This window comes from Triturus cristatus, chromosome 1_2, assembly GCF_964204655.1.
Source record: "Triturus cristatus chromosome 1_2, aTriCri1.1, whole genome shotgun sequence".
NCBI lineage: Eukaryota > Metazoa > Chordata > Amphibia > Caudata > Salamandridae > Triturus > Triturus cristatus.
In genome coordinates, this window is record NC_140580.1 from 17,620,360 (window position 1) to 17,636,074 (window position 15,715).

Below are 15,715 nucleotides of genomic sequence, written 5' to 3' on the forward strand. Positions count from 1 at the left end.
AAACACATACTATCAAGGGGAGCGAGGGCGGGGGGCGTGGCCTCGAGTGGGCGTGGCCTCGCGTCTCGCGGTCGATGGCGGCGAGAGTAGTGAGGGAAAGTGATTTGCACCTACAGCGCTCAAATCGGCTGTGCAGCGAGTGACTTCCCAGCAGTTTCCTAAGTGCCAAGAGCGGCGTGCTTCTAAAATTTACAGGTAAATGGTGACACAATTTTTAAAATCAGAGCAAACAAACTCCCGGCTAATTCGCCTCAGGAGGAAACAGGTTCTGCCTCAGAGCGCTCGCATTCAGCGCTTTAAGTGCGGGGTGGGGGGCGTGGCCTCGAGTGGGCGTGGCCTCGTGTCTCGCGGTCGATGGCGGCAAGAGTAGTGAGGGAAAGTGATTTGCACCTACAGCGCTCAAATCGGCTGTGCAGCGAGTGACTTCCCAGCAGTTTCCTAAGTGCCAAGAGCGGCGTGCTTCTAAAATTTACAGGTAAATGGTGACACAATTTTTAAAATCAGAGCAAACAAACTCCCGGCTAATTCGCCTCAGGAGGAAACAGGTTCTGCTGCATAGACACATCAATATCAGTTAGTACATACCCACTCACTATTTCGTAGGTCTACACACACATCCACTCATTCCCCTATAAAGTCTCTCATACATGCAGTCAACCATCAATACGGCATTATCATATGCACTCACATATCTATACAGACACTCACACACCCCCACTCATCCATCGAGTTACTCACACACCTAGTCAGTCATGCAAAGAATCAATCACACACTCCCATTTACTCACCTATACAGTTATACACACACCACCTCACTTATTCAAACATATACTAACACATACTTACACTCTCATACAATAACTAATACAAGCACACACTGATTCATACAGCCACTCTCCCAATCTCTCACTCTCACATATAGTCATTTATACACTCCAACACTCACATATACTGCCTTTCACATATGCAGTTACTCACACATGTACCACTGAGGCATCCATTCACTCACCAACACACCCATACACACACACTCACCCACCCACCCACCCATACAGCCCTTCACAGATGCACTCTTGAACCCATACACACAGTGAATCATACACTCACACATCTATGTACAGTCACACACCCTCACCCACACAGACACTCAGGCACCCATACAGATACTCAGACAACCAATGAATAACCCATATAGATCTCATTTAGCTACTCACCAACCCATGCAACCGCTTACACACCAACTGACAAACTAAACTGTGTGAATGTCTGTATCAGTCACTAACCCATGCATTCAGTAAGACAAATTTAATCACTCGCTTATACAGTCAGTCACGCACCTACTAAATCATCCATCCAGACACTTATACACCCATTCATTCTTCAATACTCCTTGGCATATAAATAAAACATATTTCAACTTTATAGAAACACACATGTCATGAATGATGTAATATGTGACGTCATCAGCAGTGCATTGTGGGGGCGCGAGTTATAGTTAGCTGAACTAACTAGAACGGCTGAATTTCTCTGGTTTTGTATGAGTGAAATATCCAACTAACTATAACGTCCCTGAAACCTGTGGTTTTTTCAGTGAATTTCAAAGATTTCTTAAATGCTAATTTCTAACTATAACGTCCCTGAAACAGATGGTTTTTTAGTGAATATATATATATATATTTCACCAGATGCAGATCCAAAGGGAAAGAAGAATCCACACGAGCCCGCTCGATCAGTGTAGCAGTTTATTTCAGTTAGGCAGAGAAAGACGACGCGTTTCGACCACGTCCGTGGTCTTGGTCACATGACCAATCTCTCCATTACACAACTTTTAAAGGGTAAGTGTACCTTTTGATTCCATAGACATAAAAGAAATCTTGATTGATGGATCAATCCATAATGTGGTTACAATTATCAGTGTAGCAGTTTATTTCAATTAGGCAGAGAAAGACGACGCGTTTCGACCACGTCCGTGGTCTTGGTCACATGACCAATCTCTCCATTACACAACTTTTAAAGGGTAAGTGTACCTTTTGATTCCATAGACATAAAAGAAATCTTGATTGATGGATTAATCCATAATGTGGTTACAATTATCAGTGTAGCAGTTTATTTCAATTAGGCAGAGAAAGACGACGCGTTTCGACCACGTCCGTGGTCTTGGTCACATGACCAATCTCTCCATTACACAACTTTTAAAGGGTAAGTGTACCTTTTGATTCCATAGACATAAAAGAAATCTTGATTGATGGATCAATCCATAATGTGGTTACAATTATCAGTGTAGCAGTTTATTTCAATTAGGCAGAGAAAGACGACGCGTTTCGACCACGTCCGTGGTCTTGGTCACATGACCAATCTCTCCATTACACAACTTTTAAAGGGTAAGTGTACCTTTTGATTCCATAGACATAAAAGAAATCTTGATTGATGGATTAATCCATAATGTGGTTACAATTATCAGTGTAGCAGTTTATTTCAATTAGGCAGAGAAAGACGACGCGTTTCGACCACGTCCGTGGTCTTGGTCACATGACCAATCTCTCCATTACACAACTTTTAAAGGGTAAGTGCACCTTTTGATTCCATAGACATAAAAGAAATCTTGATTGATGGATCAATCCATAATGTGGTTACAATTACATTAAATTTCAAATAATAAATGCAATTTCAATAACACAGGTAATTTCATCACTATGCAATTATTTTCATTGATTGTTTGTACCAGTTTAGAGTGGGGTCTGAGTGTTATAATTATTGACTCAAGGATACGTTAGTAGCTGTGTTTGTTGCAGTAACAGGACTAGTGCCTTTCTGAGAAGCTGTGTGCAGTAATGTGGTTTAGAGGGATAACCCTTGAATGAGTCATTATGTTGAACAGTCGATGTGATCGAGGGTATAGTACCCTTAACATGCATTCAATGATGACTAGTAGTAACGGTGGACGATCCGCCAACATCACCAGGTGCTCATAATTCTATCACAGGTGTGAAGTACAAGGAGGTTCATAGTAGTATCCCTGTGTGAATCAAAATACAGAGTTGGTTAACAACACAGCATATCAAAATTTGCATTATCAATAGTCACAGCATTAATTCACTCTAACTGGTTAAATTTTATTCTAATTCAAAACAAATAAGATTCAACCTGTATGTTATTAATACAGAGCACAAAGGGAAGAAGAAAGGGGTGCAACTATAGATTAACAATTTTAAAAGGGGGAGAGGTATAGATCGGGCGTGAGTAGCTTACCAAGGCCTTGGTATTTCTGTAAATGACTATGTCTCTTTATAGGTGGGAATACAGTTCCTCATTCTGATTCAGGCCATCTTGGAATTTAGTGCCTGCTAGGAGGATCAAACGCGACTCGAGTTTGCGTAAAGCAGCTATATGGTTACCTCCTCTTGGGTTGGGTTTGACTATCCAGTCCAAAGAATTTGGCTTTGGTCCAGTCTGCCCCATGTTCCCTTGAGAAGTGTCTCGCTGTGCTGTATGTTTGGTCGCAATTCGTAATCGCTCGCCAGTGTCCCGATATACCACAACTGGCAAGGACATACTATTGCATACACCACAAAGTCAGTGTTACATGTAATGAGTTTGGGAATTTTCCAGATCGTTTTGGTTCTTTCTAGTGTAACTTCAAAAACATTACTGCTGTTTTTACATGCTTTACAGTTCCCGCATTTACGGAAACCCTTTGCTTGCTTAAGCCAGCTGCCTTCCTTAGTTTGAAGATGGCTATGTACTAACATATCTTTCAGCGATGGGCTCCTCATGTATGTTACCGATGGGGTAGTACCTATGTCATTTCTCAAGATTGGGTCCTGTCTTAGGATGTCCCATCTGTTTCTAAGGATGCTACGTATTTGGTTTGATTGGCTGCAGTATTTTGTGATGAATCTCACTGTTTTTTTGGGAGTTGTCTCAATGATCTTGATATGCTTGGCTTTATTGAGGATCTCATCTCTTGATTGACTATCAACTCTCTTTTCAGCCTGACATAATGCTTTCTTGGAGTACCCTCTTTCTCTGAACCTCATTTTCATTTCCTGCTTTGTGATTTCATATGCTGAGGTGGTGCTGCAATTGCGTTTTGCTCTTAAAAGTTCGCTATAGGGGATACCCCATCTGAAACTCGGTGGATGGAAAGTAGCAGCATGTAGGATGGAATTTCCTGCTGTCTTTTTTCTGAAAAGGTTTGTACTGATTCTGCCGTAATCATTCCTGAGTTTTAAATCTAGGAAATCAATGCATTCCTGACTGTAATGTCTTGTAAATTTTAAATTGACATCATTCTGGTTTAGACAGTCAATAAACAGATTTAGTTCATTTTCAGTCCCTTCCCATACAAAAAAGATGTAATCGATGTACCGTAGCCATTTAGATACACAAAGTCCAACGTTCAGTTCGGTCGTTCCAGAGCACCTGCTTCTCCCACCAGCCCACCATGAGATTGGCGTAGCTGGGAGCGAAGCAGGTGCCCATTGAAGTATCTTGTAATTGCTTGTAAAATTCCTTCTCAAACATAAAAACATTTTCCTTCAGACAGATAGTTATCATGTCTAAGAGTATGAGAGTATGTTCCAAGAATTCGACTCTGCGTTTATTGAGAAAGAATTTGCAAGCTTTGATACCATCATCATGTCTGATACTGGTATACAGTGCTTCAACGTCTAAGCACACCATCCAGTGATTTTCTCTCATGTTCACATCCCTGATTTTTTGTAGGAAATCGGTGGTATCTCTAAGGTAGGACGAGAGATCTCTTACAAATGGGAATAGGAAATGATCAACATAAGTACTGGTGTTTTCAAAAAGACTGTTTTTTGAGGACACAATAGGTCGTCCAGGTGGTTCGTTCATGTTTTTATGTACTTTGGGAAGTAGATATAATGTCGGGATAGTGGGGGTGTCATTTTTAAGAAATTGCTTCTCATCCCATGATAAAAGGCTCTTATCATGCCAAACCTGAAGTTTCTCGAGACAGATACTTTTCGGTTCAATTAGATATTTTTTATCTACTTTCCCGTAGCATGTAGGGTCATTAAGCTGGCGTTGTGCCTCTCTGGTATATATAGCCCTGGTCATGATAACATTTCCTCCTTTGTCGGAGGGTTTAATCACGATTTCCTGATCATTTTGTAAACTATTGATTGCCTCCCATTGAGTTTTAGTTAAGTTATTACTTTGTATGTTCTTTTTCTTAAGGAGCTCAAGAAAATCTTGTGCTACCATGTCACTGAAAACATCAATGTTGTCTTTAACCATGGTTGGAATATACTTAGATTTGGCTTTAAAGCCTGTGAAAGTCGTTTCTCTAGTCTCTAAATCTAGGGTAGTTACAATTTTGGACATCTGGGAACTATTGAGGGGATCCAATACTTGACTAACAGTTACAGGAGATCCCTGCTGTTCAAGAGTAGTCATGGCATGTAAGGTAGGTATGTCTCCAATGGATAGACCTATATTTCCAGTTATTACAGATCTAGGTGTAATTTCTGTTTCTTTCCTTTTATGGGCATGCATTTTACACAATTTAAGCTTCCTTTCAAATTTATACAAATCAATTCTTGCCTGTGCATAGTCAAAACGCATCTCTGGACAGAAAGATAGGCCTAGTTCAAGTACACTAATTTCATCATTATTTAGTACTTTTTCTGTCAAATTAATTACCGTCATTTTTGGTGCATTGTCCTCCATTATAGTGTTGATGTCTTCTGGCCTCTTGTTCCCATACCAGTTATTCTTGCGTTTCCGGCGTCTGATGTTTCTTTTGTAGTTTTCCCTGCGCTTTCTTGTTTTTTTCTTCTTGGTCTCCCACGGTTGGATTGTTCCTTCGCCTTTTGGAGGAGGCGTAACTCCTTGGAAAAAACCTGTTGGTCGTGCTGGTTGGAGCAATACTTTCAATGGATTCCAGATCTGAGCTAAGGTCAGTTGTAGATCCTTCTTTGCTTGTTTCTAGGAGACTCAGTGTTTGGTCCTTTGTGAGTTCCGTTCTCATTTTGTCGTATTTTTTGGCAAAAGTAAAAATTTGCCCTGATGCATAGTCTCTCTCATCACGTATAAACTTCCGTTGTTTCCTTGCTATGACGTCTTTCTCAAAGCTTTTCATCCGATCATCAACTGATTTGATTATTTCCTGGGCTTCCTTCTGATTAATTTCTTTTTTCAAGTCATCCGTTAATATATCATAAAAATAAACAGCGCTTCGTACACTTAAATGGGCTTTGAAGCACTGTAACATTTCAGTAGGCCATTCCACCTACTCAGCCAGTCAGTTATAGTGGCTGCTTTGTGTCATCCTCCAATCCAGGCAGTTGCCGGTACTATTAGGGAGGCTGAGTTAGGCGCAGGGTATGCCTGTGGATGGTAAGCCTTTACAGTCATAAGTATGACGAATATATATATATATGTCTGCAGACTATGTTTCTGTGTCATTCTGTCGGGTATTTGTGTGGGGAAAAAAAAAGGGGCTTTGCCATGAAAAGCAGTCTCAGTCAACTTACACATTTATTTTTTAAGAACTCTGCCACAAAAAAGTTGGCAACAAGGAGAAACGTGACATGTACATCTGTTCTGGCTAAACTGGTGGCAAAGGCTGCATTTTAAAATATCATATTGGGTTAAGGCACCCGCTGCAAAGAGACCTTTGTGTGCCCAGTAAATCTTAGGGAATAATAATAATGGTAAGATAACTCTGGTGGTTAATGCACTTGCTGCAGAAGTCTGTGTTTTCTCTATTTACACCTTTGACACACAAAGTAGCACAACGGGTTAATGTGTCTTCTGTGACAAAGATATTGTGTAACATAGAGATTACATTTTTATTTTATGGTGAGAGGTAAATGGGTTACTGCTTTTGACACAGATCCTTTAATTACTTGCAGTTCATAAACACTTCTAATATAGCACAGTGAGTTATGAACCGGTATCAAGAACCGGACTGCAAGCTATGGGTTTAGTCATTTATTTTTCTCAATCTTTTCTTATTATAACGCTACTAAAATGAATTCTCTGGATAGTCATAAAGTCTTATTAATTACAAAACAACCCAAATTACCGTGATCTGGTTTAAATCCTGACTGTGTTTCACACGGCCATGCGCTCTTCACATAAAATCCCTACCAGTAAAGACAATGTACGACTTTTAAACCTTGAAACCCTCAATGCCATATACATTCGTAAGTACAATGTTACATAAGACAATGAGGGTATGTGCATTGATTTACACACTAGTTTGATTGTTGTCAATGTATAATGTGGGTGATGCAAAGCGCTCAGACACCCTACACTGGGATTAGCAACACTAAGAGATTTAAAAAACAAAAAATACTAAGTGCAATTAAATTGTAATTCATGAAAACACTCCTACACATCAATACATCTGACATTCTTACAGTGCATGCATATCTCTTACATACAGGGATTGAACAAAGGCAAAAGCTTGCCTCCACATCACAGTTTCTCTTAAGTACTTGTAAAGCGATAACAAGATATGTGCCTTTGTTTACCGTCCATACATTGGCATCTAGGTTTTAGTCTGCAGATAGGTCCCGAACAGGATTATACTCAAACAAAACGAGGGCTTTTAAATTTAACCTTAGTTTTATGGCCATGCAGGTGATTATTTTTTAGCATCAAACTTAAAAGATAAGAATAGAGAAAGTCAAAAAAGAGCCTTCAGCAAAGAAGCGAAGACCCCAATAAAAGTCCAACGCTAGTGATCAAATAAAGTAGATGTAAGATTCTCTGGAAGACAACTCTCTAAAGTTAAACACAGTAAATAAAAAAATAGGACTTGTTCTGGAGATTGAAGAAATTGCTATTAATTGAACTTTAAGTGGCAAGAACAAACAAAGTACTGTTGAGCCCTTTGCCATCAATAGGTTTCACATTCTGCTCAAGGAACGAATTGGAAAATAATTTCCATCTCGCCAAGTATACTAATTTAGTCCACGTTGGACAAATGCCAAACTCGAGCAGGAATGAGAGCTATTTTCTCTTAGCCCTCTCCCGGAACAAAAGGTGGATATACGTTTCGGATCTTTCAGATTTTTTCAAAACTTATTTAGAAGAACTGGCATCAAAGAAGAAGCACATCAATCCAATCTTAACATTTTCTCCACAAACATTCCTACCACAGAAATTGCTGGGAGCCCAAAACAAAACACATTTGTAGTTGGCACTGGGGGACATATATCCACAGGAGTGACCGACTAGTCGAAATTCTCATTTAAAACACCTGTGTTTGTCTCACTTGGAGTTTGCTTAAGCAAGTCTCCATCCACTTCTGTATTCTGCATTCGAGCTTTGTGAACAGCCAAGACCAAAAATGGGTCCAGACCCAATAAATGCATCAACGTTGCCTCATTGCAAAGATTCCTAAAGTCCACACTCCTTCTTGCTGACCCAAGGCATGACTGGCATAGTGTGTCACTGTTTGAGCATTATAGTTCTGTACAGAGGGAATGCTATCAGTGCTAGCAGAAAGGCCTGAATGTGAAGCTGGGACCACCGAACCCTCCAAAGTCGACAAATAAAATTACAAGGGACACCAAGCATAGGAGTAAAATATCTGTGATAAGTATCAGATGAAGTGAACCTGGCTGGCATGGCTTCCAATTGAAGAGGTTCTGAGGGAAGGTCCACAAGGGTCGTATGAATTTACACTGAACACTGGGTCCTGTGAAGGGAGCTTTTCACAGAACAGGACTGAAGCCATCAATTCCAAGAGGGATCAAAAATATTAGCCCTCAACATAGTTTCTGTCTAGAAGAGAACTTGTAAAAATGTCTACAGTTAATTTCAAACATCTCAAATGAAGTATTAACTCCAGCTGAGAATCTGAAAAAATCTCTAGAAATATAAAGAAAAACCTAGGCTCTGAATGAGGTAGTAGGCAACCTAATGATGATTTAATGTGTGTTGGAAAGTGGGTTACTAGCAGTGTTGAATATGCATCTACCACTGGTAAAAAGGCCACTAACACAGTCTAGGGTTCAGTATAAGTCTCAAATTATTCCCATGCTCAACCCTTGGTAGCTTGGCTGCGAGAAGGAAGGCTTAACTTCGGAGACAGGTATGTAAGGCATTTAAAAACACCAATTCAGTAAATGATTAAGACACAATAAGAATCCCACACCAATTTACAAAAATGGAAATTATTTTTATCTTTAAAATGACTCAAAAACGACAAAAATCCAATGTAGGGAACAGGAGATGTGACTTTTTAAAGAATTACCACTTTATAGTTCTTAAATCCCTATATCGCCAATATGGGACATCTGGACATGTTTGACCAAGACAAAGTCAAAGTTTCAGGCCGACCGTGGTGGAGCCCTGGCCCAATACACTAAACGGGAGGCCCCAGGCAAAATGTTATCTTCACACTTAGAAACCTTTCTGGAGCTTTTTCTTCAGACCCAACGCTGCTCCTCACCAGGCTGGATTCAGAGAGGGTTCGCCAGCTTGAGCTTCCATGAGGCCCCAGTCAAATACTGGAAGTCGGGGCTTTGGGGCTTTTCAGCAGGAGGAACCAGCAGTCCAGACTGGGTAGTGGTCGAAGGGATGTCGGATGAGTCTGTCCCCTTCTGTGCTTTTTCTCAAAAGTTCTCCAAACTTCAGTAGGCGTTTCATGAAGGTCTCCCTGTGGGTTCAAAGTGCCCAAAACACACATCCAAGTGTTTGGAATCTCCTGGATGGTCCTTGGAAGGTTGGGACCACAATTCCCACAATGCACCTGGCCAAATTCTTAAACGTCCACAAGATGCACTCCAGGTTGTGGAGTCTTGGTGGAATTGATGCAGGTGGGCTATGTTAACCTGGGAGTCCACTCTTTAATCCTTTTGAAGCAAGGTACATCCACAGGGCTGTAGTTACAGATAGTGTGGCGGGCACATTCAGTCAGAATGCAGGGCCTGGTGGTGCAACTCAAGTTCCAGCATGGCAATCCTTCTTAGTTTCAAGCAGCAGATCTGAGAGGCTTTGCACCTGTCATATATTTAGTCTGTGTTCTCTTGGGTCAAGCAGGAGAGCACTCCTGTCCAATAAGGTGCAAGGGAATACCCCAGAGCCGGACAACTTTCCCTAAAGTGTGGCATATTTTTGTCCCAGAAAGCATAATTCCTCCAATATTCATGATGGCTGAAATAACATCTGCAAGTTCCTTCCTTAAGCCTGCCATCTGGCTGGATCAGAGTGGTTGGGGGTAGTAGGAACTAGCATTCGCTGCCTGACCTGTTCCTCCTTTGAGGCCTCATGCTTTACAAAACCTACCCCTTGCTCTGGCATTCCTGTGTGGCAGAGCCCTCTCCAACAGATAGCCTCCCCCATGGTGAGCCACGTATCACTTCATCAAAGCAGCCTGGTAATACTGTTAACTCTGACCAATAAGGAAAGACCACAGGAAGGCTGAATTTTGTCTTCCGAACAAGAAAGTGTTATCACATCTTTTCTGTACAATTTAGGATAAATTCAGCAATGACATTTTGCTGGATTTATCAATACCATTCTCCTAAGTCCTTGAATAATATCTTTATTCAACTCTTAGCAATATTTATGCATTCATAAACAACTGCAATGTTATCCTATTGGGCTAGGTATTTACAATGGAGAAAATGAACTGTGCAATTTCTCCATCAACAGGGTATATACAATCTCTTTTACAAAAGGCCAGGCATAAAGTTACGTGCCCCCCCCCCCCACCTCTAGGACAGGTAAGGGAGACGTTGGGGGTCCTGAATATGCAACAATAATGTAGATCCTCACTCCACATGGCTCGTCGCACCGAAGTGTATTTTGGAAGGGACTTTACTACAATGTGGGAAGTGAAATGTGCAAATTCTCTCGCCCCAGGGAATATAAAACATCTTTTATAAGGACCCTGACCATAATTATATAACACACCACCCCTGAGACACCCAGGGGAGACCCTGAGGGTACCCAATACGTAACAAATAATGTCGATTTTAACTTTTTAAATGCCCCTACCACCAAAGACCAGTTTGGGCACAGTTTACACTTAAACGCAGTGCTGCAACACAAGCTTTTAAAATGACCTCAGGCTCTCAACAGTGCACACATGCAGGTGTAACAAAAGCTGCTGGCCTCTAAACTGCCATGCCCTATTATATACTAGGGACTTAAAGGTACTTTTAATCCCCCTACACTATTATCTGCTAGGGACTTATAGGGTAGGTATTTGCAATTATAGGTGTACCCCAACACAAAGAGTACCCTTAAGTGCCTGTGTGTTTTCAACATAGATCTGAGCCTGCCCAAAGCAGAGCCCAGGGCACTCTCAGAGCCAGACAACCAGCAACCAAGTGACTCAAATGGGGCAAAAGGTGAGTGCGGGGGGGACACAGCAAACAGGTCCTGATTTCCAACACTGTGACAAAGGTAAACTTGCTTGATCAATTACTGAGCTATCGAAAGACGTGCCTTCGTGGACCACTGGAACGGAGGTGCAGCTAAATTGAGAACTACACACTGAAAGTGATACCTTCTGACTGAGACCTCACATTTGATAAAGCATTGCTTAATGGGAGCATATACATAAACATTGTGAAGGTCTACAGACACCAGCTGTACATGTATTTTACCTGCTTGCAGTATCTGAGCTAACATGTCCACCGTGAACATCTGTTGCTCCGAACTTGTTGTTAGAGACCAAGTCCAGAAATGAGCTCAGAAATATCCTATTTTGGGGTTCTAGTATGCCGAATAGCACCTGTTTCACTGTTCTGTAGCACAAAAGGGTCCAACAGGCATCTCCCAGAATAGTCAGTATGTCTTTCATGACAGAAGCTACATGGGGGACTAGGGACTTGGAGAGTGTGGTGGAAGGCAATGGCGGTGTGAGAAATGGAAGGCAGTACCCAGAATAAATTCTGAAGGCTCCAACTGTTCAAAGTGATCTCTCAACACCTCTGAAGGAATCACATGATCATTACACATAGCCAACAATACCACATGGGGGCTTTTGTGGTTTTCAGATGATTGCGCATGTCTGAAACTGTGATTTGAAACTGCTGCTTGGGCCTTCCTGTACTCCTTTAATTCAGAGACATGAGCATCAAGCCAGACAAAATTAACAGAACTAGGCCGTTCTATGCTTCAAACACTCCCAAGGAGTTGCTTGCTTGCTTTCTTACCCAGCAAGTCCCTCTTTGTCGAACAGCATATTAAGTAATCTTGTATGAACACCCCCAAAAAAGCCAGAGAATCTTAGCCAGGAGTGCAATTTAATGTCAATTCCCATTGACCTTGTGATAACAGTCAAATTCTTATCTCAAGAGAGGAAGATGCTTCCTAGTAAGCTATTACCCTATCTCCAATAGGGATAGGGGGAACAAGGTTCTACATATAATGCAAACAGGGAATCTGAATAAATGTAATTGTTTTATCTAATTTTGTTAGCAAGATTCTAAGAAAGTCTGGATCACACCTATAGTGTGTATCCATGTACATAAACACTTAAATGAACATTACTGTGTCAAACTTTGCACAAAATGTATGGCTCATTCGAAAACTTGAGGCAGATCTTACTTCTATTCAGCAATACTTGCTCCATTGTTCAGGTCATGGTTAAAATTCACCAGGCAGATAGGCACTTCAAAAGAGCTCAAGCAAGCTTGCCTCTTGGCTGCTTTATCAATCAAACTGTTTATTTCTGATCTCGATCAGGTCTTGCTTCTACCATATTTTGCAAGATTGGTGCCAAGCACATTCATTCGTTTTTCTATACAAGTCATATGGTCAATTGTAGCCAAACTAAATTTGGAAAACAAATGCTACAATGAATAAGCTGAATTAGTACTGTAACCTACATTAATTTGAGGGTCAATCACCTGCAGTCCAGGATAAAATAATTGTGTCCAAACTATAAGAAATGTTCTTGGTACTTTGGTTGCCCATCACTAAATACCATTTATTACCAAAACAAAAACATCTGTTTGCAAAAATACTCCTTGATCCTGAAATTGAGGAAAGTTATTAATGTGGTCAATGTTTAGGATTTCAGTGAAAATCCTAATGCTGCAGAACCAGGATTACGAGTACGTGTTCCATTGCCTGTTCCTAGAGTCTGTGGTGAAAGTCCTTGATAACATGCTTCAGGGAATGCTATGTGTTCTGGTGATAACAATATAGAATTTTCATGTTTTACTACTAATTGAGGCAATGCCTTTACCATAACTGTTTGACACCCATATAGGGCCACACAATTGCCCATCTTCAAATTATTACATGTTCTAGATCCCTGAAAATATAATCTTCTGCTCACCATGAAACTGGCGGAGCAGATAAGGAACAAAAAAAGTGAGCAGCATTATCAAAAACACCACAGTTTACTATCGAAGGTCAGGGTTTCTAGAAGCAAAATGATGGACCTATAACTTGAATAGGGATGATGGGTGGGGACGCTCGGCTAGGCAGGAACACACAGGGCTAATTTTATTCCTTTGCACAGCACAGCCAACAGTCTCCCTTTCTCTAGCGTCAGGCAGAAACTAGGTGAGTTTTGCCCCATAAAGACTACTCATTTTTGTGCAATGGCTTCGTGGAAGCCACCACAAAGTAGTGATCTTTCTGTTAGGGTGACCAGACGTCCTGGATTTGCCAGGACGGTCCCGGGTTTTTACCAGCTGTCCGAGCAGATTTCAGGAAATTTGGCTCATGTCCCGGTTTTTAAAGAAGGTTGACTGAAAACGGCGGGAGGTGCTTTATATGTTTTACAAAGCAGGGATAGTTAGCAATTGTTTCAAGAAAGCAATTTAATTAACAGGCAAGCTACTGGGTTTAAAAATTGCATTTTATGTATGTTCTTACCGCCTGTTCTGTAATTTTCTGCTGAGGAGCGCTGTCATTCTGTGTGCTCTCTTTCAGTGAAATTGTAGTCCTTCTATTTTTGTGAAATGTCCCAGTTTTTGGCTTGAAAATTCGGGTCACCCTATCTTTCTGTACAGAATTTCTCTGCATCTATGCAATATTTCAAGAAAAGGAAGCAGCGCTGTACCAAGTACTTACTAACTCGCGCCTTTTTCTTTTCCACGTTTCAGCTTTCCTCTTTGAGTTCATGTTCTGGAATGTTTTGAAAGAATATGGAGTAGAAATAAATAATATTTGAGTTCTCATTGTTTTTCACCACATACAGCAGAGATAAAAAGTATCAATAAACATAATGTAACCAAAGAGATCCACTTAAAAGCATAAAAATGTCTACGGTTCAGTCTTGGCATCTTATTTTTTTCTGGTATAGAACAATTCTTGTGACATATAAGCCTGAAACAGATTAGAATGCAAAATGCACTTTACATATTACAGCAAGAGGCTATTAACACAATAGCAAGAAAAATCTATATAAATTATATTACACAGCAGTTATATCAACACTGGAGATGAGCATTATTGCCTTGGAGTCTTTATTTCGTATGCTCAGCAGCCAGATAAAACCTTTAAGACATGAAAGACCATAATACTCCCATTAACAAATGAGGACTTTCTGAGACTTAACAATGTGACAAAATCCGGCACTGTAGGCGAGCTCTACCCTTTTGCCATCGCATCCTATCCAACAGTCCTTAAATTCTACTGCTTAGAACAAAAATTGCTTTTAGGTGCTTATCACAAATGCGGATGTACTAGGAAATGTTTTACCACTGTCTAGAGTTCGATTTTAAGTATAATGTATAGAAACAAGTGCGTGCGTGGTGAAGGGGATCAAACACATGGTGGTGAAACAGCTGCTTTATTCACACAGATCAATCTGTATCTGAGGCATCTTGATTCCTTAAAGCCTTTCGATGCCCTATTCCATGTCCGTCATGCTGCTTGGAGTTCTTTTCTCCAGCAGCACCCAGACTCTGCTCCAATGATAGTAAATGAAAACAGGTAAGGAGATCTCGTTGTCTCCTGCGTCAATCATGAGAGAAATCACGGAGCATGACACCTGGGGTATGTATGCACTATCGCCTAGTTCGTGCAATAATGCATAGCAGCGCAGAGCTTCAGGCATGGAAGTAACTACGCCACCGTTTTGATAGCCAGGCAACACCAGTGCCTCAGGAAAAGGGGAAAGGAAGCAGGTGCCAAGAGTAAGGTTAAGAGGCCTGGAATAAAAGGGAAGTTAAAGGGACCGCCAAGATCTTGTCCCAAAACTGCAAGTCCTTCAAATATCCAAATTCACATATACCATATGTATTGGTTTTGAAGTGAATAGGAAGGGTGAAAATTGACTGGACAAATCAAAAGTGGGCATTGACGAATAAGTACAGAGGGGAGCACGGTCCCTGGATATACAGAAAGGAAATGTCAATGTTAGTCTCTTGTCCGTACTTTGCTGGGTCTGAGCTCAGTCAGAGATACTCACTTTGAGAATTAGTCATATGTTTTAAAGAGAGCGCAGACAGCAGTGGAATCACCCATATATCGGGCAGTCTCAGAGGCAATTTGGCAATTCATCAGAGACTGGAGTTTTTCATGACCCAGTGCAGAAATGTGGCTAATTCCACTCTGCATCTACACAGAACACAGGGGTACTTCCCTAGTGGACCTAGAATTACAAATGTGAGCTGTCAATTATAAGTGTCAATCAATCAAATCAGTCAATTTCTATAGCAGAGCTAATCACCGGGGAGGGTATCCACGCACTTGCGCCCCGAGGGGCTCAGTCGAACAGTCAGGTCTTGAGTGCCCTTAAGAATTTCTAGAAGAGAGA

At 41.0% G+C, this 15,715-nt stretch overlaps 1 long non-coding RNA gene and 1 pseudogene across 2 annotated transcripts in view; both read right to left on the reverse strand.

Annotated features, from left to right (window-relative positions):
* The window catches only part of LOC146866653 (serine/threonine-protein kinase 38-like), a 659,816-nt pseudogene that overhangs the window by 401,278 nt on the left and 242,823 nt on the right, over positions 1–15,715 (reverse strand). The window contains exon 12 of the transcript XR_014966481.1: positions 14,026–14,079. The product of XR_014966481.1 is annotated as a serine/threonine-protein kinase 38-like (transcript). The remainder of the gene's footprint in view (positions 1–14,025; positions 14,080–15,715) is intronic.
* Positions 1,730–6,344, reverse strand: LOC146866654 (uncharacterized). Its single transcript, XR_014960300.1, has 2 exons — positions 5,671–6,344; positions 1,730–3,016 (listed from the first exon to the last, which is right to left on the reverse strand). It is a non-coding gene; the product is annotated as an uncharacterized LOC146866654 (long non-coding RNA).